Here is a 25,830-nt window from a genome sequence, read left to right on the forward strand (position 1 = left end):
TTTTGCCCCTCAGATATGGTGCACGCTGGTCGCTGCCATCTTGGGTCTCCAACATTATTATTATTATTATTATTATTATTATTATTATTATTATTATTAATCAGGCAAGATATTTCCGGGTATTAGAAAGTCCTAGAAGTTGGGGGAAAATCCAGTGTTCTCTTTGGGCAAGCTCAAACTATTTACCACCAAAGATAGCAGATGTTTCGAGGACAAAGTACCAATTTTAATCTCATGGGTCACGTTACCCAGAAGAGCCTATGATAATATAAAGAAAGGCATTGTAGACATTGTAGAGCATGCAGTCTTTCATTTTTTAAACATTAAGGTTTATGAATATGCCCTTTACTATGGTAAAGGCAAATGATTCAGATTTTCACTTTGGAGGAAGAAATAGATTTTTTACTTATACTAAACATTACATAGTTTAAATAAGCCTAGGCTATACAGTGAGTTAGTCTCTCAAAAAGCAAAAACAAAACAAAACAAAGCAAACAAAGAAGCAAAACCAATCAAACGGTAACAGCAAGCATAGTTTAAGTTTCAGAATTTTTACATAGGTTTATATAGTTTAAGTTAATGAATGAGTTTGTCTGGAAGAAAATAACAAAATGTATTTTCTGCTTTATTAAGATATATTGTCCGTTTTCATTCAGGTGTGATGACAAACCCTTCTCCCAACTTCATTAGTGTGCTGCATTCAGATCACTCCTGATATGCTTGTCTGAATATCTGGGTTGTGTGACTACTTAGTATCAGATTCAGCAACAAACAAAGCAGTTAGGGACATCAACATGAGAAACAATGTTTAGCGACTAACACAACAGGATGGGGAGACAATTAGGCTGGCCACACCCTTTTCATTTTCTGCCCTATGACCTTTAAAAAATTCATATGTGAGATGTGAAAAGCAACTAGGAAAAGCATCCCCCATATTTCCGGTGTCTAAAAACAACAATACAAACTCTGAAGTCACCATGGAAACTGCCTCCCACTAGCATTTGCTTTTCAGAGTTTTTTAGAAGCATTTACCCACAAGAAATCGGCAGAGAAAAAAAATTCAGACAGATCACGCCTGCCTATGGCAACTAAAGAAAGGTTTACCAGGAAAGAAGGGGGCCTTCAGTCAAAACTGCATTACACTTTTATTTTCAAAGGCTTTAACTCACCTATTGTCCAGAAAGAGCCTCTGAAGTATCCTTTAAGATGCAGCTTTTAAAAGTTCTCAGTTTTACATGTTTCGTAAACATTTGTATTTGAAGGCAGCATGTATTTGTGTTTTCTTTTGAAATTTATTAATAAAAGTGACATTGTTCTAAACTGTCAGGAATAGAAATCCAACTAATCGTGTGGTAGTTTCAGCAAACCCAAGGGTCAGTCGTCTGTTGTTAAGCACATCTGTAATCCCAGTACTTGGGTGGAAGAGGTAGGAAGATCAAGAGTTCAAGATCAACCTCAGCTACATAGCAAGTTTGAGGCTAGTCTGAGTTATATGAGACCACAAATGGGATGAAAAGGAAGGAAAAGAGGAAAAAGAGAAGAAAGGAGGAAGGAAGGCAAGAATAAAGGAAGAAAGAAAGGAAGGAAATACAAGTTCAACATAATGGAATTTGATTTTAATTAGGAAGCCAGTAGACTGTTGTACTTAAGGGGAGGTTAGCAGAGGGTGCCAGCCTGTGGTAGGATGGTAAAAGTTAGACCAAAGGAAAAATAGGTGTTTCCTGAAGTTGTTATGTCAGAGTAGAGGATCAGCTTTGTTCACAAATTTGCAAAACTGAGAATGTTTTACTTAAGTCAAACACCCAATTTAGAACAGAGCTGCTACTTCCCTATAGCCAGTAGAGCCTAGGCAAGAGTGGCCATTGAAGTTCTATTCCATTTCTACCTGCAGTTTTTCTACCATCTCCAATCATAACTAACTACTACAGCATCCTAGAGCCTGCTGTATCTTTCTTTTCTTCAGCAATTTTTAATTTTTATTATGTTATAGTTATTTTTGTAAAAGCCTCATTCCGGTGCTTTTACAGATCTTTGAGAATAAAGAATAGTTCATATGTCTTCTATGTCCCAGAGCCTCTACCACAATTCCTTGTGTGAAGCTGGGGGTGGAGGTTTGGGAGTTGGACATGACATATAAAGACACTTGATGGAAGACTAATCCCAGGACATTTTTTAGTTACTAGAGCAGCTATTCCTAACTCATCAAATGTTTTCCTGACAGAGTAATCAAAAGGTGGATCTGCTTAATGGAAAACTTAGCTGATTAACTTTGTAATTCACTTTTTTTTTTATTTAGAAAAATCCAATATGGAAATCCAAATACCTTTCTATGTGAGGTATTTGGCAAAAGATAACACACATACAACAAAGTGAAGAGCAAGGAGGAAATTCACACTGTTTCCTGCTAAATTATCTGCTGGAATGTTTATGCATGACACAGTGAAAGAAATGATCTTTCACTTAATTTAAATTCCTGAGTCTTTTCCAGATCATGGATGGATTCTGAAAGCATGACAGCCTACAAACTGTGCATCACCTAGTTTGCTTCTCCTAGATGATCAACACAGAACTACATAGGAAATCAGTTAATAAAAGACTTAAAAAGAAGAAAATGTAGAATAAATGCTAATTTTTGAGCTCAGTAACCATTTGCTGATTACATAGTTCTGTACAGATTCCTGAGTCAGGCATTGAGGAAAAACAACACTGTTTCAAATAACTGCTATCATTGCTTCAGTAAAAGCTAGAAGCCATGAGCTTAAAGTCTCCTTCCCAAGGAAACTCAGGAATACAGGCATAGAAACCTCCATTCTACCAAGGCAACAGAGACTCAGGAAGTTACAGAACTTCCTGTTAGAGTTATATATTAATCAGCAGTATAGTTGGGAGTTGAGGCATGATTTGACTCTAAAACCCACTTTAATGCCATGAATCAAAATCTCTCCTTTTCTTTTAAGCAATGTCAGTGTGTGTGTGTGTGTGTGTGTGTGTGTGTGTGTGTGTGTGAGAGAGAGAGAGAGAGAAGGAAGGGAGGGAGGGAGGGAGACTGGACATGGCCCTCGCTTTTTCAACCTCAAAGTACACACTCCAGTGTCAAACTTCTGCAAAGGTCACACCTCATAATCCATGTAAACCTTTTGAACTGTTCTATTGTGTGCTTGTAGGGAGCATGGAAGTCTTTGTGTTCACAGAAAGCACTAGAGGAACCTGGAATGTTAAGTACACAGGGTTGTTCCTTCAAGGGAAGGGATACAGTAAAGATTATCCTCCCAGAAAGCTGGGAACAGACTTACTGTGCTTACTATCCTGGTGACCTCTGGGCTATCTGTTTGGCTAGAGACTTTTCCTGGCACCAAATCCTACCCTGGACACTTGTTGTATATTTGTTTTTCTCAGTCAATCTATTAAAATCTATCTTTATGTACTTTACAAAGAGTTTTTATATAGTCATGTCTGAATTGTATTTATCTTATTTTGTTCCTCAATGATATTTATGCATGCTTTGTTGTACACGTGGGATTGAGTTAATTATCACTAGAAAATTTTTCACCAAAGTGTGCTGTGCCTAAAATAAACTACTCAAGGTCATTCCAGAAGTTTGAATCAACATTGGCTACTGAGTAATGTTGAATCCAACTGTCTTCTTGTCGCTTGTGGATTGTCCCTCTGCTGGTTGAGGAGGTTGCCTGGATCCCTGCACCTGGTGACTAAGCATTCAATTATGTGAGCCTATAGGGTCATTCTTGTTAAAGACACCACATCTCTGAATAGGTCACTGAGTTTATATTTGTCTTTAAATTGTTCTGCCCAGTTCACGAACCCCAAAAGACCAGGAATAACTAGACTCATCTGTAAATACATGAGATTCTTTTTATTGTAAATTACAAGCTGCAGCTTGGGCCCACACTCCCCCATCACCGAAACGGTGGGAGCCGAGCACCCGTGCCAAGGTGCCCAGGTTAGTTGGGGGATTTAAAGATTCTGGTTCCTCCCAGCATGCTCAAGGCAGGGGTGATTCCTGCCTGGCAAGCATCTATTGGTCAAAATACTACATTTTAAATTGATTGGCTATAAGAAGGTCCCCAGACCATTAATGACCTGGTGTCCTTCCCTAGGGGGATGCACCAGTTTCCTAGCAACTGTATCTCTAGTGGGTGGGGAAAGAATGCAGGATTTTTAAATTTTTATTAATTACACTTTATTCATTTTGTATCCCCCCATAAGCCCCTCCCTCCTCCCCTCGCGATTCCACCCTCCCTCCCCTTTCTGCATGCATGCCACTCCCCAAGTCCACTGATAGGGGAGGTTCTCCTCTTCTTTCTGATCTTAGTCTATCAGTTCTCATCAAAAGTGGCTGCATTGTCCTCTACTGTGGCCTGGTAAGGCTGCTCCCCCCTCAGGGGGAGGTGATCAAAGAGCAGGCCAATCAGATTATGTCAGAGGCAGTCCCTCTTTCCATTACTATGTAACCCACTTGGACACTAAACTGCCATGGGCTACACCTGTGCAGGGGTTCCATGTCATCTCCACGAATAGTCCTTGGTTGGAGTATGAGTCTCTGGGAAGTTCCCTGTGTTCAAATTATCTTGTTCTTTTGCTCTCCTTGTGGAGTTCCCATCCCCTCCAGCTCTTACTATTTCCCACTTCTTACATAGAATTCCATTCACTCTGCCCATCAGTTGGCCATCAGGCTCAGCATCTGCTTTGACAGTCTATACTGCAGAGGCTTTCAGAGGCCCTCTGTGGCAGGTTTCAAGGTTGTTTCCTGTTTTCTTCTGGCTTTTAGAGGCCCTCTGTAGCAGGTTCCGAGGTTGTTTCCTATTTTCTTTTTCTTCTGATGTCCATCCTCTTTGCCTTTCAGGATGGGGATTGAACATTTTAGTTAGGGTCCTCTCTTTTGCTGCGCTGGCCAGCCAGTCTAGCCAATATGTTGAGTTCCAGGTCATTGAGAAGACAAGCCTCAAAAATCAAGGTGGATGATGACTCAAAAACAATACCTGAATTTGTTTTTTGACTTCCACAACAAGATCAGTTGCATGTTCTCTCTCTCTCTCTCTTTCTCTCACTCACCACACACACACACACACACACACACAGAGAGAGAGAGAGAGAAAGAGAGAGAGATCTGTGAATATGGTTATTAGGTGCCCTAAACCCTACACAAAACTACCCAGTCTCTAAATGTGATATGAGCAGAGGAAATTTGAGAGGAATTATTTCCAACTTCCTGGTTTATGCAAATGCATTTGACGCCAAAGAAAATTCTTTAGCTCACCAAAGAATAATGCTTCCCATAAGATAAAAGTGAGTCTCTTATAAAACCCTCCACAACACAATTTACAATTAGCTTCAAACTCTCTCCCTTTCTATAGCTGCCATCTTCATAATAACTTTTTGAATTAAGTGTAATGGTGAATGTGATCCTCTTGGATTGCTTAGGACTCAGTTCACACCCTCACCAAGCAATGTGTAGTATGCATTAAGGATTATAGTTGTAGGCTTTATAGCTCTATATTAGTTTACACTCCATTTAAAATTGTCCTTGTAAATTATTCTGCCCAAAATGTATATCCTCCATATTATTCAAGCACACTATTTATCTGTCACCCACTTACAACCAGGCTTGCCAGATTTCCAGTTTTGGATAAAATTATTTCACATTTTGGGTTATATCAAATAAGCTTCTTTTTCTCTAATTAAATAAACAGTCGAGCAATGTTTATCAAAAGAGAGTTTTTTTTAATTTATTACAATTTATTCATCTATAGCCCTGCTGTAACCCCCTCCCTTGTCCCCTCCCAATCCCTCCCTCCTTTCTCCCCTCTCAGCCCTACCCTCCCTCCTTCTTCTCCTCCTATGCCCTTCCCCTAGTCCACTGATAGGAGATGTCCTCCTTCCCTTCCATCTGACCCTAGCCTATCAGGACTCATCAGGACTGACTGCATAGTCTTCCTCTGTGGCCTGGTAAGACTGCCCTACCTCAGCGGGAGGAGATCAAAGAAGCAGCCACTCAGTTCATTTCGGAGACAGCCCCTTTTCCCCTTGCTAGGGAACCCCCTTGGAGACTGAGCTACCATGGGCTACATCTGTTCAGGGGTTCTAGGTTATCCTCATTGTCCTGGATTGGAGCATCAGTCTCAGGAAAGACCCCTGGACCCAGATATTTTGGTTGTTGCTCTCCTTGTGGAGCTCCTGTTCTATCCTAGTCTTTCCCTTCTTTCATACGATTCCCTGAACTCTGCCCAAACTTTGTCTATGAGTGTCAGCATCTGCTTTAATACACTGCTGGGTAGAGTCTTTCAGAGACCCTCTGTGGTAGGCTCCTGAGTTGTTCCCTGTTTTATCACATGAGCTGGAGAGAGGGCTCAGCCATTAAAGGGTAGGCTCACAACCAAAATATAAGAGACAGGTTTTAAGCAATGTGTTACTAGGTGAGCCTGGGTTTGTCTGAACATGATAGAGTATATGCAAAGGAACCTGCGTGGTCTAGATCAATAATTCTATTTGCTCTTTTATTGCAGTCATGATACACAGTAAGCCATGGTATTAGTGTAGCAGAATCCCAAAAATTTGTAAAGCAGGGGTGAGATGGTTTTTAAGACCAAGAATTAAATGCTGGATAAAACAAACAAATATATACATTAAAAAGATATGCAATGAATTCAACATGTATGAAGTTGGTGTAGGTATAACATACCACAATGTTTCACAGTAAGCTTCTTTATTAAATGGAAGAAGCATGGTAATTACAAAAATATAAATACTCTTTGTGTAGTTTAATCTGCTGCACTTTTACCAACTGGCAGCTTCACCACAAACATTTGAGCAATTCATTTTGAATCAGCTTTACAATGGCTGTGATATCACTAGGTGAGGAGAATTTTCAGCTTTGTTTTTAATCTGTTGAGACTGTGTTAATGTTATGTCCTTTATCTTTGAGCTATCTGTAAGACTGAATAAATATGTCATTATTATGCAGGTTTCCTATGATAAAATATCAGAGATAACAGTTCAGTGGGTAAAATGCTTAGGCGATGGTTTAATGGTTATATTCCGAAGAGATGGCATAGTGGGTAAAGTATGTGTGTGAGAATCTGAGATTGACTTCCTGAAACCCAGATAAAAGTTGGATGCTATAACATGTTCCTGTAATGCCAGTGCTCCTTACTGGCAAGATTGGAAGCTCACTGCCAGCTAACATGGCATACATAGTGGCAAATAACAAAAGAGAGACTGTTGTAGGACAATATTCTTGAAGAGACAAGAATAAACATCTACTCAGACTAGATAAGGAAAAAAATGACATAACAAAGCAAGGATACCAACAAACTCCAACTTAAGGAACTAATGAGGTGGTTGGGGTATATAACAGGAATATGGGTAGGGAGTCAGTTACAGGAGCTGAAATAACTCAAAGACAGCTGCATCACCAAATGCATGGTAGAGGGGAATCTCTAGAAAGCTGGGAACAGGGAGCTCACTACACAACTTGCAGGCAGTTAAACAGGTTAGAGAGTGTCTCTTCCAGGAACTCAACTGATATGGAAGAGGATCTCAGCGATCCTTACTGTTAATATAAGCTCTGGGATGGAAGGGTCCTGGAGAATCTCATCAGTTCAAGGCCTTCCTGAAGCTACTGAGTTTTTATTCACTGAGTTTTAAGGAACGTCCCTGAAGGATTGAATATTTCACCTCCTCCTAGACCTAGAACACCTTCCTTTTTTTTTATGTGCCAATTTATTTTTTTTTCAGTGAATTAATAGATTTATTGTACTTTTTTTTTAATTTTATTTTTCTTTTTAGTTACATTTTGTTAACTCTGTGTCCCAGCTGTATCCCGCTCCCTCATTCCCTCCCCAACCCCACACTCCGTCCTTGGTCTCCTCCCTGCCCCTTTCCAAGTCCACTGATAGGGGAGGACCTCCTCCCCTTTAATTTGACCCCGTTTTATCAGGTATCTTCAGGGCTGGCTGCAAAGTCCTCCTCTGTGGCCTAACAGACTGCTCCTCCCCTGGGGGGGTGGGTCAAACAGCCTGCCCTTGAGATCCTGTTAGAAATAGTCCTTGTTTCCCTTACTTTGGAAAACTACTTGGTTACTGAGCTACCACGGGCCACATCTGAGCAGAAGTTCTAGGTTATATCCATAGATGGTCCTTGGTTGAGTATCAGTCTCAGAAAAGACCCTGTGCCCGGATATATTTGGTCCTTGTAGAGCTCCTATCCTTTCCATATCATACTAACTTCCCTTCTTTCATATGATTCCCTGCACTCTGCCGAGGGTTTGGTTATGAGTCTTAGTGTCTGCTTTGAAACACTGATAGGTAGAGTCTTTCATATGCCTTTTGTGGTAGACTCCTGTCATACGTTCAATGCACATCCCATTTGTCTTTCTAAATGAGGATTAATCACCTTCGCCTGTGTCCACTTTCTTGATTATCTTCTTTAGGTGTGTAGATTTCATTATGTTTATCATATCTTGTAGGTCTATATAAGCAAGTATATACCATGTTTGTCTTTCTCCTTCTGGGATACTTCACTCAGAATGATCTTTTCTAGATCCCACCATTTGCCTGCAAATTTCATGATTTCCTCCTTTTTTATTGCTGAGTAGTATTCCATTGTGTAAAAATACCACAATTTCTGTATCCATTCCTTCGTTGATGGACATCTGGGTTGTTTCCAGCTTCTGGCTATTACAAATAAAGCTGCTACGAACATGGTTGAACAAATGTCCTTGTTGTGTACTTGAGCAAATTTTGGGTATATACCTAGGAGTGGTATAGCTGGGTCTTGAGGTAGCACTACTCCTAGTTGTCTGAGAAAGCGCCAGATTGACTTCCAAAGTGGTTGAACCAGTTTACATTCCCACCAGCAATGGAGGAGGGTTCCCTTTTCTCCACAACCTCTCCAGCATGTGCTATCACTTGAGAACACCTTCCTTTTTAAGGAGGATCTTTTGTCATGCTGGGGTATATGCAAATAGAGTACACATATACATAAATAAATCTTTAAAAATGACTATTTTTAGTGCTGTGGATTTGACTAAATACAGAAATAAATTAAGAAGCTTTTATTCTTGAGAAATTACCTAAACTTCAACTCAGAACAATGAGTCAGAAGCTTTCATTCTTATGGCTGTTCACATACTCTGCTCCCTTGTTCAACTGAGAGCTTGGTTTACCAGCATGGAGTGTGCTATGGGCAATGCTAGGTCTCCTGCTACATGCAGGCACTGGGTAAGGAAAATATATGTCTTAATTAGCTCAAAGTAATCTACTTGGTAGGAAGCAACTCAGAGAGATCTCTCAATCTGAGCCTGACCTTCTCATTGGAGCAAAAGACAAGCAAGGCAAAAATGAAACTGAGATCATGAATATGACAGAGTAAGAGAGGGACTGAGAAAAGTCACCTCATGAAAGACTATATATAAATACCTAATAAGTACAGAAAATAATTTCAATAATATTAGTCACTGGGGAAAGACAATATCACAATAAAATGTTACTTCATATGGACTAGAATCACTGTGATCAAAAGAGTAACAATGTGAAATATTGGCAAGGGTATGCCTTATTGATGATAATATAAAATAGAGCAACTTCTCTGGAGGATAGTTGGCATCATCATCATCATGATTATATTATTTTTATTTATTTATATTTATTCTAATTTTTATATTACAAATTACCCTATAATCCAGAAATTTCATTTTAGGTTTCTACCCAAGAGAAATGGAAACACATATTTACATAAAGGCTTGTACATGAATGTTCACAGTAGTATTATTTATGAAAGCATAAAACTGGAAAGATGTCAGTTGCTGATGGCCTTTAATGCCAGCACTCAGGAGGTAGAGTCACATAGATCTCTGAGTTTGAGGACAGCCTGGTCTACAAAGTGAGTTCCAGAACAGCCATGGCTACATAGAGAAACCCTGTCTCAAAAAAAGAAAAAAAATATTAAAAACATTTAAAAAACTGGAGAGAACCTAAATGTCCATCAAATTATGGCTGGATACACAAAATATAATACATCCCAATAAGGTTATATGACACAGCCTTTGGGAACTAAACTAAGTGAATTATTGATGCATATAACAATGTGAATAAACCTCAAGACCATAATGCTGAGTAATAGGAACCAAACATAAGAGTACATATTTTATTATTTGACTCACATAAAATTCATAGAAAAGGCATAGATACTGAGACAGAAAGAAGAAAGTGATTGCTTGAGGCTGGTGGCTGGTGTTCTGTTTAGTTGATACTATTTAGGTTGAAAGAATCATTTTAAGATTGAATTATAATGATGTCTGTGACACTGTAGGAAGTTACTCTAAGCTAACAAATTGTATATTTATATTGGGTGAATTTTGTTTTTCTAAATTGTACCCAAATTAGCCTAAAAATTAAAAAAAATCAAATTACCATACACAGTATTATATTTTTCTTTTCGCATTCCAGACAGATTTTCTCTGTGTAGCCTTGGCTGTCCTGGACTTGCTTTGTAGAGCATGTTGGCCTTGAACTCACAGCAATCCACCTGCCTCTGTCTTCCTGAGGGCTGAGATTAAAGGTGTGCACCACCAAGAGCCACTAAAAAAATTTTTTGGTTGACTTTCCTCCCTCAACTTCTCCAACCTCCTGATACCCTTTTCGAACCTTTTCTACCCCTACTTATTGCCTCCTTTCTAATTTCATGCTGCAGATGCCCTATAGCCCCTTTCTTTCCCTCCTTAAAATCTCTTTCTTTTCTTATGGTCTCTTTGCAAGTTTCAGAGTCTATACACACACTAACCCCCAGTAGACACAAGAAGTAGAAAACTCAACCTGATATCAGAATAAGATTATGTAGACTAATGACATAAGATAGAGAGCCTCCCAAACAGAATAGATCTATGAGAAGTGATGCCCAACTAACATCATCAGTCATTAGAAAAATACAAACTAGTCAGTTAAGTACTATCAGCACATTTCATTAACTTTATATGAAAAAAAATCAACTTCTGACACCATACCACTGACAAAAATGAAGCTCAAATGGTTGTTTGCACAGATCATGAAAAGTATACTTTTTGTACTTTTTATGTAAAAAATATTGATTAACTGGATTACATCAAAATTTACAACCTTACTAAAAAGGACACATCACATGTGACATTAAAAGTTGAACTCACGTGGGACACACTTGCAGTGCACATAACTATCTTATATTTGGTGTCAAGGAAATATAAAGAGTTTCTATTAACAAACAATGGAATACAAGTCAGAAAAACTTGAGTAAATTATGTGAACACGCAACTCAACAGGGCATGCAAATAAACAGTAAACATGCAAAGTACTATACAATTTTTATAAACAAACAAATTCACTCCCCCAAAATATGGTGAAAATACTTTGAAATTAAAAAAGCATGCATGGAGAGGACCTTAAACTCCAGCTCAGATGTAGCCCATAGACTCAGTCTCCAAGTGGGTTCTCTAGTAAGGGGAGCAGGGGTTGTCTCTGACATGAACTCAGTGGCAGACTCTCTGATCACCTCCCCTAGAGAGGGGAGCAGTCTTACCAAGCCACAGAGGAAGACAATGCAGATGTGCTGATGAGACCTGATAGGCGAGGGTCAGATGGAAGGGGAGAAGGACCTCCTGTATCAGTGGACTGTGGGAGGGGCATAGGAGAAGAAGAGGGAGAGAGGGCAGGATTGTGAGGAGACCAGAGGGGGCCAGAGCAGGGATTCTAGGTAAATAAATTGTAACAAATAATAAATAAAAAAAATTAAAAAGAAGTATTCCAAAAGGAAAAAAGCAAATTCAAGAATAAGAGACATAACTCAATAGTAAAGCAATTTGCATTACACCAAGGGCCCTGGGTTCAAACTCTAGCATCACCAACCTTTGTAAAAGAGTAATTGTTGTAAGTATATGTATACTATGTGTGGTGGTTTGAAGAATACCCTCCATAGGCTCATGTATTTGCATACTCCTTTCTCATTTGGTGGTGCTGTTTGTGAAAGTGACATAGCCTTGCAGAAAATCTGTCACTGGGACAGAATTTGAGAGTTCCTACTAGCCTTGCACTATTTTCAATTAGCTCACTCAGCTTCTTGTTTATATTATATATGTGAACTCTTAGCTTCTGGCTCCTGTAACCATAGTCATACCTCCATATGATGATCCACTCTTAACCCTCTAGAGCCCTAAGCCAAAATAAATTTTCTCTTCCTTAAGTTGACTTTGGCCATGATACCTAATCACAGCAACAGATAAGAAAGTAATATAAAATGAAACCATTTCCAAAGTCATGAAGCACTCAACGAATACGTACTTGAAGTCATAAATCCATACAACGGAAAAAAGATAGCATCTTCGACAAATGGTGCTGGTCAAACTAGATGTCTACATGTAGAAAAATGCAACTAGATCCATACTTATCAGCCTGCACAAAACTAAAGTCCAAGTAGATCAAAGACCTCAACATAAAACCAGACACATTAAATCGGTTAGAAGAAAAAGTGAGGAATGCCTTACAACTCATTGGTACAGGAGACAACTTTCTGAACAGAACACCAACAGCACAGGCTCTAAGAGCAACAATCAATAAATGGGACCTCATGAAACTGAAAAGCTTCTGCAAAGCAAAGGACACTGTCATCAAAACAAAACTACTGCCTACAGATTAGGAAAGAATCTTCACCAATCATTTTTCTGACAGAGGGCTAATATCCAGTATATATAAAGAACTAGAGAAGCTGAAAAGCAGCAAACCAAGTAACCCAATTAAAAAATGGGGAACAGAGCTAAACAGAGAATTCTCTGTAGAGGAATATAGAATGGCAGAGAAACACTTAAAGAAATGTCCAACCTCATTAGCCATCAGGGAAATGCAAATCAAAACAACACGGAGATTTCACCTTACAACCATCAGAATAGCCAAGAAGAAAAACTTGAGTGAAAACACATGCTGGAGAGGCTGTGGAGAAAGGGGAACCATCCTCCACTGCTGGTGGGAATGTAAACTTGTACAACCACTCTGGAAATCAATTTGGCACTTTCTTAGACAACTAGGAATAGTGTTTCCTCAAGATCCAGCCATACCACTCCTAGGCATATATCCAAAAGTACACAATAAGTATATTTTCTCAATCATGTTTGTAGCAGTGTTATTTGTAATAGCCAGAAGCTGGAAACAGCCCAGATGCTCCTCAACTGAAGAACGGATGCAGAAATTGTGGTACATCTACACAATGGAATATTATTCAGCGATGAAAAATAAGGAAATCATGAAATTTGCAGGTAAATGGTGGGACCTGGAAAGGATCATCCTGAGTGAGCTGTTCCAGAAGCAGAAAGAAACACATGGTATATACTCACTCATATACACATGTAATATAGGATAAACCTACTAAAATCTGTACATCTTAAGAATCTAATCAAGATAGAGTACCCTGACTAAAATGCTCAATCCCCATTCTGTAAAGCAAAGAGGAAGGACATCAGAAGAAGAAGAAAACAGGAAACAAACTAGAAGCCCTCCACGGAGGGCCTCTGAAAGGCTCTGCCCTGCAGACTATCCAAGCAGATGCTGAGACTTATGGCCAACTGTTGGGCAGTGTGCATGGAATCTTATGTAAGAAGTGGGAAATACTAAGATCTGGAGAAGACAGGAACTCCACAAGGAGAGCAACAGAACCAGAAATTTGATCACAGGGGTCTTCCCAGAGACCATGTTCCAACCAAGTACCAGGCATGGAGATAACCTAGAACCCCTGCTCAGATATAGCCCACGGCAGTTTAGTGTCCAAGTGGGTTACATAGTAATGGGAAGAGGGACTGCCTCTGACATAATCTGATTGGCCTGCTCTTTGATCACCTCCCTCTGAGGGGGGAGCAGCCTTACCAGGCCACAGAGGATGACGATGCAGCCACTCCTGATGAGATCTGATAGACTAAGATCAGAAGGAAGGAGAGGAGGTCCTCCCCTGTCAGTGGACTTGGTTTGGGTCATGCGTGAAGAAGGGGATGGAAGGGTGGGATAGGGAGGGGAAGAGGGAGGGGCTTATGGGGGGAATACAAAGTGAATAAAGTGTAATTAATAAAAATAAATAAGAATTTGACCACAAAAAAAATGAGCACAAGCTTTATAAAAATTCTCATAAAATTTCAGATGGTGAAAGGGGTGTGGTCCTAGAGAAAAAGTATAAAGATAAGATCATCTATATGCATATTTTTTCTTAGACTTTCTTCCTGGAAAATCTTGGAAGTTCCTCCACACATGATAGAAATTTCTCTTAGGATAGTGTGATTTTAATAAATTTTTATGTATTTATGTATTTATTTATTTAGGTTTTTTAAGACAGGGTTTCCCTGTATAGCCCTGGTTGTCCTGGAACTTACTCTGCAGACCAGGCTGGCTTAGAACTTGGGGATATGCCTGTCTCTGCCTCCCAAGTGCTGGAATTAAAGACATGCACCATCACTGCCCAGCTATTTTTAATGTTTTAATTGAAATTTAATTACATCATTTTTCTTCTCTTTTCTTCTTCCAGCTTCTCCCACTTATCCTCCCTTGAACACCTTCCTTACCCCACAACCCTCAAGTTGATAGCCTCATTTTCTTTGATTATATTTGTTACACACATAAATATGTATGGATGTGTTCATACAAACATATATGATTATAACTTGCTGAGTCTGTTTTTGTTGTTTGTGTATATATATTTTCTAGGCTGATCACTCTTCATTGACCAACCAGTAAAGGGGCTTATCTATGGGAAAGGCTAATTTGTGGATATATTGTTTAAGAAGTGTATATATTTGAAATATATACTGTGTATATTTGAAATATTATATGAAGAAATATAGTTTGTGATATAGGTTACTTATGATGTATTCATAATGCTGTGTTTAGTTTTATGTCAACTTGACCAGCTATAGTCTTTTGAGAAAAGGGAATGACAACAGAGATAAATGTTTTCATAAAACTGGGTTGTAGGTAAGTCTAAAAGGCATTTTTTTAACTTTTTTATTTTTTATTAATTACACTTTATTCATTTTGTATCCCCCCATAAGCCCCTCCCTCCTCCCCTCCCGATCCCACCCGCCCTCCCCTTTCTGGATGCATGCCCCTTCCCAAGTCCACTGATAGGTGAGATTCTCCTCTCCTTTCTGATCTTAGTCTATCAGTTCTCATCAAAAGTGGCTGCATTTTCCTCTTCTGTGACCTGGTAAGGCTGCTCCCCCCTCAAGGGGAGGTGATCAAAGAGCACGGTAATCAGATTATGTCAGAGGGAGTCCCTCTTCCCATTACTAGGTAACCCACTTGGACACTGAACTGCCATGGGCTACATTTATGCAGGGGTTCTAGGTTATCTCCATGAATAGTCCTTGGTTGGAGTATGAGTCTCTGGGAAGTTCCCTGTGTTCAAATTTTCTTGTTCTGTTGCTCTCCTTGTGGAGTTCCTTAATTAGCAATTGATATGGGAGAGCCTGTACATTGTAGGTGGAGTCACCCCTGGGTTGTGGTCCTGGGTTCAGTAAAAAAGCATGTTAAACAAGCCATGATGAGCAAGCCAGTAATCAGCACTCCTCCATAGCTTCTGCATCAGTTTCTGCCTCCAGGTTTCTGCCCTGTTTGAGTTCCTATGCTGACTTCCTCCAATGATAGACTACAATGTGAAAGTCTAAGTCAAAGAAACGATTTCCTATGCCCAACCTTCCTTTTGCTCATAGTGGTTCATCACAGAAATAACAAAGAATATGATATAATAAACATGCTAATTTATTTTTTGTTTTATAGTATTTAAAAAATTAAATGTGTGCTCTGTACCCCATTTTTAAACTGGGTTACTTGACCTGTTGCTTTTTAACTTCTTGAGTTCTTTATATATTCTGGGTATTAGTCCTCTGTCAGATATAGGGTTGGTAAAAATCCTTTCCCAGTATGTAGGTTGTCATTTTATTCTGATGACAGTGTCTTTTGCTTTAAAGAAGCTTTTCAGTTTCATGAGGTCCTATTTATTGATTATTGATCTTAGAGCCTGTGCTGTTGGTATTCCATTCAGGAAACTGTCTCCTGTGCCAATGAGTTCAAGGTTCTTCCCCACTTTTATTCTAACAGGTTCATTGTGTCTGGTTTTATGTTGAGGTCTTTGATCCACCTTGACTTTAGTTTTGTGTAGGGTGAGAAATATGGATCTATTTGCAATTTCCTACATTTAGCCATCCAGTTAGACTAGCAGCATTTGTTGAAGACGCTGAAACTTTGACAGTTTTCTCTGAATTGAAACTTCCTTCCAAGAGGGAAGAGGAGACACTTGAAATTCAGGGGGTAAACAAAAGTTCGTATCTCTAGCTAAGCAGAAACTTGCAAGATTCTGGAGGGTTTCTCCCCCAAGAAGAGAACTCTTAAGCTTGACCAATTGCCTGCAAGCTACGCACAGTTGCAGGGTGGCAGCTTCCATAAGTTGTCACCTGTGTTGTGGTGAGCCTTTTGGTAATGCTGCTGCTTTTGAATCATTTCTGCTCCTTGTAAGTAATTCTCACACACATGCCTGAGGTAAGCAGCACCACTAAAAATTCATTGGTTCAAGAAGTTGGACTTCACTGCAGTTGCTACTTTGTTCTGTAATAGGTTCCATTTCTAGGATGAGTAGAGGTGTGTGTGTGTGTGTGTGTGTGTGTGTGTGTGTGCATGTGTGTTTGTGGTGTCTCTTCAGGAAGTGTGTCACATAGCAAAGGGCTCAAATCTAAAGGATCACCCAAAGAAAATTTCTCAATTCACTGTGCTACTCTTTGAGACCCTCCTGTCAAGGCAGAGAGCCAAGAGCACAGACCACAATAAAGAAGTTTTCTGGGTAGATAGAGAAGGTAGGAAGACTCACTCAAAAAAAAAAAGAAAAAAAAAGCTGAGATCTGTAACCCAAAAATTGGGTGACACTTGATAGAATAGAGAAAAATGTGGAGCAAGCTATGGAGAAACAGCAGCTTTAGATACTTTCTACCTCAGAGATTCTTAAAGGATGGCCCAGGAGCTGTGCTGTCTGGAAGAGTTCCTGTCATACATGGGTGACCATCTTCTTTTCTAATACAAAGCCATCACAGAGAGGTCTGAGCCTGCTCTTTTTTTTTTTTTTTCATCTGGTTGGTACTATGGTTTATTCAAACAGAAGCTGCATATTGTACACCCCTTCACCCTCCCCAACACATTTTTTTTCCTTTCCTGGCCAAAGCATTACTGCTGAATTACAAGCAAGAAAGCTAAACTGTTCCCAAGCAATGATGAAGCAAGACCCCTTAAAGAAGCCCTTTTGTTATTCGTATTCCTTTTGTTATCCTTGCTTCCAAACACTCTCTTTGAAGCATTGTCTTAACAGCAGATGTTGTTCTTAACACCTTCCATTAGCAATCACAATATCACAGAGCAGAAACAGTGAGGTGTGGGCACATGCATGGTAGGTAGTGAGGAATCTACAACTGTTCATACTTCAGGAAGTAAACAAACATCCCAGCAGTGTGTTGAGGATATTCTTCAGTTAATAAGGTGCCCGCCTATTATATAAGAGGCTCTGGCTTCTATCTCTAAGAACCACAGAAACCAGATTTTATGGTGCATATCTGAAATCTTAGCACTTGGAAGGTGCAGACGTAGTTCCAGGTCATACTAGGCTGCATGGCGAATTCGAGACCAGCTTATACTACTACAGGAGACAAAGAAAGGAAGAGGAGGCTGAGGAGGAGAAGATTGAGGAGGAGGAAGAGGAGTATGGTCAGTCAGAGGGTCAGAGAGTGCTTTACAGAGCATTCAGAGCATGTACCATAGGAAGTCAGAAGTGGCTCAGCTCATAAAAAACAAAAACAAACAAACAAAAAAAACTTCATTAATTACACAAGTCTTGGCCTGATTCTGCATGACAGCAGCACACTTTAGAATGCTTATTTTCCCCAGAAATAATGCTTTTAGTATAAGGATGGGAAAAGGAATTTATCTTAAGTGAGTGCTTAAAGGCATCAATAGGTGCCTCAAATGAAGAAAAGTTAATTAACACTGGTTTAGAGCTGGGAAAGAAATCTTAGTTTTTTCTCCCTGGTATCTGTCATGGAGGCACATATCTAAACATAGTAAAGGCAACATACAACAAGCCTATATAGCCAATATCAAACTCAATGGAGAGAAACTTAGATCAATCCCACTGATTTCAGGGGCAAGGCAAGGCTGCCCACTCTCTCCATATCTCTTCAACATAGTTCTTGAAGTCCTTACTAGAGCAATAAGAAAAATAAAGGAGATCAAAGAGATACAAACAGGAAAGAAGGAAGTATCACTGTTTGCAGATGATATGATAGCATACATGAGGGACCCCAAAAATTCAATCAGTGAACTCCTTCAGTTGGTAAACACTTTCATCATGATGACTGGATAAAAAATTAATTCAAAAAAATCTGAAGCCCTCCTGTTTACAAAAGACAAACAGGCTGAGAAAGAAATTAGGGAAGCAGCATCCTTCACAATAGCCACAATTAATATAAAGTACCATGGTGTAAGTAAAAGACCTGTATGGAAACAAACAAACAAACAAACAAACAAAAAAAAAAAAAAACTTCAAGACTCTGAAGAAGGTATCAGAAGATGAAAAGATCTTCCATGCTCATGGATCAGTAGGACTAACATAGGGAAGATGGTCATCCTACCAAAAGCAATCTATAGATTCAATGCAGTTTTCATCAAAATATCAACACAATTTTTTACAGACCTTGAAAGAACAATTCTCAATTTCATATGGAAAAAAACAAAAAACCCAGAATAGCTAAAATAATCCTGTACAATAAAAGATCTTCTGAAGGTATCTCCATCCCTGATCCCAGTCTGTACTATAGAGCAAAAGTAATAAAAGCACGGTACAGGCATAGAAACAGACTGGTGGATCAATGTAATTGAATAGAAGACCCAGAAATAAGCACACACAACTATGGAAACTTAAGTTATGACAAAGAAGCCAAAACCAAACAATAGAAAAAAAGATAGCATCTTCAAGAAATGGTGATGGTCTAACTGGATGTCTACATGTAGAAAAATGCAAATATAGCCATACTTATGACCCTATACAAAGTTAAAGTCTAAGTGGATCAAAGATCTCAACATAAAACCAGACACACAAAACCTGTTAGATGGAAAACTGGGGAAGAGCTGGGAACTCATTGGCACAGGAGACAACTTCCTGAACAGAACACCAACAGCACAGGCTCTAAGATCAACAATTATTTAATGGGACCTCATGAAACTGAAAAGCTTCTGTAAAACAAAGGACACAGACATCAGAACAAAACTACAGCCTACAGACTGAGAAAGGATCTCCAACAACCCTACATATGACAGAAGGCTATTATCAAGAATATATAAAGAACTCCAGAAGTTAACCACTTTGGCTAAAGCTGACCAAAAGTTAACCACCAAAAAAACCCCAGTAATCCAATTAAAAATATGGGGTACAGAGCTAAACAGAGAATTCTTAATAGAGGAATATTGAATGGCAGAAGAACACTTAAAGAAATGCTCAATGTCCTTAGTCATTTGGGAAATGCATTTCAAAATGACCCTGTGATTTCACCTCACACCTATTAGAATGGCTAAGATCAAACACTCAAGGGATGATGCATGCAGTAGAGGTTGTGGAGAAAGGGGAACCCTCCTCCATTGCTGGTGTGAATGAAACCTGTACACCACTTTGGAAATCAATGTGGTGCTTTCTAAGAAAATTTGGAACAGTGCTACCTCAAGATCCAGCTATACCACTCCTAGGCATATATCCAAAATAGGTTCTACCATTCAACAAGGACATTTGCTAAACTGTGTCATAGCAGCTTTATATGTAATAGGCAGAATCTGGAAACAACCTAGATGTCCCTTAACGGAGGAATGGATACAAAAACTGTGGTACATTTAAAATTGAAATACTAAATTAATTAAAATTAATTAATTAAAAACAAGGAAATCATGAAATTTGTAGGCAAATTGTTGGAACTAAAAATGGTCATCCTGAGTGAGGTAATCCAGAAGCAGAAAGACACATATGATACACACTCACTTATAAGCAGATATTAGCTATATAATATAGGATGAACATACTAAAAATCTACAGACCTAAGGAAGCTGAACAACAAGGATGACCCTATGAAAATACTTAATCATCATTCAGAAGGGCAAACAGGATAGACATTGGAAGTAGGAGAAGACAAAGAACAGAACAGGAGCCTTCCACAGTGATCTTTGAAAGACTCTACCCACCAGGGTATCAAAGAAGATACTGAGACTCATAGTCAAACTTTGGGCCTAGTGCAGGAAACCTTATGGAAGAAGAGGGAGATAGAAAGAACTTGAAGAACAGGAACTCCATAAGGAGAAGAGACCCAAATAACCTGGGCCCAGGGGGTGTTCCAGGGACCGATAATCCAACCAGATTGTATGGAGAGGACCTAGAACCCCTGTTCAGATGAAGTCCATAGGCTGCTCACTTTCCAAGTGGGTTCCTTAATAAGGTGTACAGGGACTATCTGTGGCGTGAATTCAGTGGCTGGTTCTTTGACCACCTTTGCCTGGGGGCTGAGGCCTTGCCAGGCCACTTAGGAAGATGGTGCAGCCAGTCTTGATGATACCTGATAGGCTAGGGACAGATAGAAGGGGAGGAAGTCCTCCCTTATCAGGGCAATAGCAAAAGGGCATAGGGGAGAAGAGGGAGAGTGGATGGGACTGGGAGTAGATGAGGGAGCGTTTGCAGTGGGGATACAAAGTGAATAAATTTTAATAAATAAATATTTAAAAAACAAACAAATAAACAAAAGATTCTCCTATTTCCTAGAAGACTTTTACAGCATTCCACCTAATTATACTGCTGCTCAGGAAAGTGCTCTACCCTAAAGGTGATTTCAATAGCTGTCTGGAATGTTACTGAGTTAGAAGGCTTTGTTCAAAGCATTGCTCTAGGATTTGCTGTGTGGGTAGATTCCTGTGGGATGCTCACAGTTTGTGGGAATTTTATGTAGAAAGAACTGGGTTAATAAGGTCACCTCTTCTTCTTTTCTTAGCTTCAGCATTGTTCTACAGTGCATAAGTAGAAAGCCTTTTTTATTTCTAGAGGTTGCATTCAATATTTTCACAAAAGAAATCACTGTGACAGCATATACCAGGAAATGAGTCATGTATGTTTTAAAATTCTAAAGACACGTTTCCTTCCATAATCAGAGCAATAATAATAATAACAACAATAAAACATTCATGCACATATAAAACTTGTCTGAAAGATGATATGCAAGTTTATGTAAGAACATAGTCTTTGGCATGCCAGGCAGACATCAAAACCTATGGTGTTGCTTAACCTGAGTCAGCAGCAAGCCTTTAAGGAAAAAAAAAAAAAAAAAAGACATGGGCTCTGCAGTTAGAGGCCTTAATGCAAATTATGATTCTACCATTTTCTAATTGTGTGACCATGGACATTTTCCTCAACTCTGAAATGCAGTAACTAAAAAGACAATAATAAATAACAATATAAATAATAGCTAGACAGCAAGAGTTTTAAGAGTTAAATGAGCTCACATTGTTCCGTCAACTCTCTGGATTGCTATTCTGTTTCTGTTACTAGAGCATCCTTCTGGGAATACATCCCTATGGCCTCTGTTATCGTCCACATTCTGTCCACAAAGCTAGCTCTTGCAGTTTTTCCTGCCCTACAGGACTGCCCCAGGCAAGCTACTGACTGGTGCTTTTGCGAATAATTACAATCTTCAGAAAGCCTGCCTTTCTGAAGACACTTGGAATTTTTGTTTAGAGACCTGATATTATGCTTCTTTTTCTTTTGTAAACACATTAGTAAATATTAGCTAAGATCATCGAACATCCAATTGTTTATTGTTTGAGAGAAGAACAAGAAAGAAATGTTAAGAATGTAGGCAAGGAGTCAGAAACATGTAGTTTGAGAAGGAAGAAATGTGACAAAACTATGGAAAATATCAGAAGGAGAGAGAAAATATCAGCAGGCTATGGGTTTTCAGCAAATTTAAAATAAATAAAATGAGGAAAAATACTCTGTGTCTTTATTATCCAAGTTATTAGGCCCTTAATGTTTCACTGTGTGTCCTTGTTTTGCTGGGGTACACATGGCTTCCTTCATAGCCAGCTAAGCACACATTTAAGACCTTTTAAGTCCCTCATGAAAACTCTACCCCCACCAAAAGTGGTTTCCAGACATTATTATGGTTCTGTTGGGGGATTCTCTATGCTTTTCATCACAGAAAAGACTTCAAGTAGTGAAGTAACCTCAGCTTTAATAATCTAAATGAAGTTTGAGAGAATGTGGGATTTTGCTGAAAGCTTTGAAATGCCTAAGAGCTGATGCAGAGTGTTGCTTTGTAAACAGACCCCTGCTCAGCAAGCAGTGACAGTGGGTACTGAACTGAAAACAAAAATGTCACATTTTTCTTGCTAGTACACCAAACTCTTCTACAAAAAAGAACTTTTCCCTTATATTTGTCTTACCACTGAGACACAAAGATAGCCCCACCCTCAGCAGTACATGCACATGTAAGCGGGTAAAATGATTCAGCTTAGAAATCAATTGAATAACCTACATAACTATTTTTGAATGAAATATCAAAGGACTTTAGTAAGACCCTTTGTGTAAACACACACATAAACAGACACATACACACAGGCACAGATATGTGCACAAACACACAGATATATATAGAGAGAGAGTGAAAGAGAGAGAGGGAAAGAGAGAGAGGGAAAGAGAGAGAGGGATAGAGAGAGGGAAGGAGGGAGAGAGGTGGAAAAGAAGTCATATGTATTTATGTAAACATTTTTTTTAAGTCAACAGAACTTTTGTTTGGTTTTTTTTTATTAATTACACTTTATTCATTTTGTATCCCCCCATAAGCCCCTCCCTCCTCCCCTCCCGATCCCACCCTCCTTCCCCTTTCTGCATGCATGCCACTCCCCAAGTCCACTGATAGGGGAGGTTCTCCTCTCTTTTCTGATCTTAGTCTATCAGTTCTCATCAGAAGTGGCTGCATTGTCCTCTTCTGTGGCCTGGTAAGGCTGCTCCCCCCTCAGGGGGAGGTGATCAAAGAGCAGGCCAATCAGATTATGTCAGAGGCAGTCCCTCTTCCCATTACTATGTAACCCACTTGGACACTAAACTGCCATGGGCTACATCTGTGCAGGGGTTCTAGGTTATCTCCACGAATAGTCCTTGGTTGGAATATGAGTCTCTGGGAAGTTCCCTGTGTTCAAATTATCTTGTTCTGTTGCTCTGCTTGTGGAGTTCCCGTCCCCTCCAGCTTTTACTATTTCCCACTTCTTACATAAAATTCCATTTACTCTGTCCATCAGTTGGCCATCAGGCTCAGCATCTGCTTTGACAGTCTATACTGCAGAGGCTTTCAGAGGCCCTCTGTGGCAGGTTTCAAGGTTGTTTCCTGTTTTCTTCTGGCTTTTAGAGGCCCTCTGTAGCAGGTTCCGAGGTTGTTTCCTATTTTCTTTTTCTTCTGATGTCCATCCTCTTTGCCTTTCAGGATGGGGATTGAACATTTTAGTTAGGGTCCTCTCTTTTGCTTAGTTTGTTTAGATGTACAGATTTTAGTGGGTTTATTCTATATTGTATGTTTATATGAGTGAGTATATACCATGCGTGTCTTTTTGCTTCTGGGATACTTCACTCAGAATGATCCTTTCCAGGTCCCACCATTTACCTGCAAATTTCATGATTTCCTTATTTTTCATTGCTGAGTAATACTCCATTGTATAGATGTACCACAGTTTCTGCATCCATTCTTCAGTTGAGGGGCATCTGGGTTGTTTCCAGCTTCTGGCTATTACAAATAAAGCTGCTACAAACATGGTTGAGCAAATGTCCTTTTTGTGTACTTGAGCCTCTTTTGGGTATATGGCTAGGAGTGGTATGGCTGGATCTTGAGGAAGCACTATTCCTAGTTGTCTGAGAAAACACCAGATTGATTTCCAGAGTGGTTGTACAAGTTTACATTACCACCAGCAGTGGAGAAGGGTTCCCCTTTCTCCACAACCTCTCCAGCATGTGTTGTCCCTTGAGTTTTTCATCTTGGCCATTCTGATGGGTGTAAGGTGAAATCTCAGGGTTGTTTTGATTTGCATTTCCCTAATGGCTAATGAGGTTGAGCATTTCTTTAAGTGCTTCTCTGCCATTCGATATTCCTCTACAGAGAATTCTCTCTTTAGCTCTGTTCCCCATTTTTTAAGTGGATTACTTGGTTTATTGCTTTTCAGCTTGTTTAGTTCTTTATATATATTGAATATGAGTCCTCTGTCAGATAAAGGGTTGGTGATGATTCTTTCCCAATCTGTAGGCAGTTGCTTTGTTTTGATGATGGTGTCCTTTGCTTTACAGAAGCTTTTCAGTTTCATGAGGTCCCATTTATTGATTGTTGCTCTTAGAGCCTGTGCTGTTGGTGTTCTGTTCAGGAAGTTTTCTCCTGTACCAATGAGTTCTAGGGTATTCCGCACTTTTTTTTCTAGCCGATTTAATATGTCTGGTTTTATGTTGAGGTCTTTGATCCACTTGGACTTCAGTTTTGTGCAGGGTGATAAGTATGGATCTATTTTCATATTTCTACATGTAGACATCCAGTTGGACCAGCACCATTTGTTGAAGATGCTATCTTTTTTCCATTGTATGGTTTTGGCATCTTTGTCGAAAATCAGGTGTCCGTAAGTGTGTGGGTTTATTTCTGGGTCTTCTGTTCGATTCCATTGATCCACCATTCTGTTTCTATGCCAGTACCATGCAGTTTTTATAACTGTTGCTCTATAGTACAGCTTGAGATCAGGGATGGAGATACCTCCAGAAGATCTTTTATTGTAGAGGATTGTTTTAGCAATTCTCGGTTTCTTGTTATTCCATACGAAGTTGAGAATTTTTCTTTCCAGGTCTGTAAAGAATTGTGTTGGCAATTTGATGAGAATTGCATTAAATCTGTAGATTGCTTTTGGTAAGATGGCCATTTTTACTATGTTAATCCTGCCAAGCCATGAGCATAGGAGATCTTTCCATCTTCTCATATCTTCCTCTAATTCTTTCTTCAGAGACTTGAAATTTTTTTCATACAAGTCTTTGACTTGCTTGGTTAGGGTTACACCAAGGTACTTTATGTCATTTGTGGCTATTGTGAATGGTGTTGTTTCTCTAATTTCTTTCTCAGCCCTTTTGTCATTTGTATACAGGAGTGCTACTGATTTTTTTGAGTTAATTTTGTATGTGGCCACTTTGCTGAAGGTGTTTATCAGCTGTAGGAGTTCCCTGGTAGAGTTTTTGGGGTCTCGGCATCAGCTTTAATACCCTACTGGCTAGAGTCTTTCAGAGGCCCACTGTGGTAGGATCCTGTCCTGTTCCGTTTTCTCCCTCTTCTAATGTCAATCACATTTGCCTTTCTGAATGAGGATTGAGCATTTTACCCAGGGTCCTCTTTCTTGCTTAGCTTCTTTAGATGTACAGATTTTAGTATTTCTATCCTATATTATATCTACATTTCTAACTACCTTCTTCGAATTTACTCACCAAATGAATATTTCCTCTATCCTAAAGTACCTCCATACTCAAAGAGACCGCAATGACAGCTGAGTACCCACTGTAAATGAGCAAACTGGTTAATTCCAAGCTACTTCTGCCTTGTCCTCCCTATCCCTTCCTACAAAATTCCAATGGAGGTATAACCAACCTAGCTTTCTCCTACCCCTTTCTACTCCATCCATGACTGAGCCTGGTACTTCTCCATATGGCCTTGTCCATCTTAAATTCAAAAACAGTTGT

The sequence above is a fragment of the Psammomys obesus genome, unplaced genomic scaffold, assembly GCF_907164565.1.
Source record: "Psammomys obesus unplaced genomic scaffold, mPsaObe1.curated_primary_1811, whole genome shotgun sequence".
NCBI classification, from domain to species: Eukaryota; Metazoa; Chordata; class Mammalia; order Rodentia; family Muridae; genus Psammomys; species Psammomys obesus.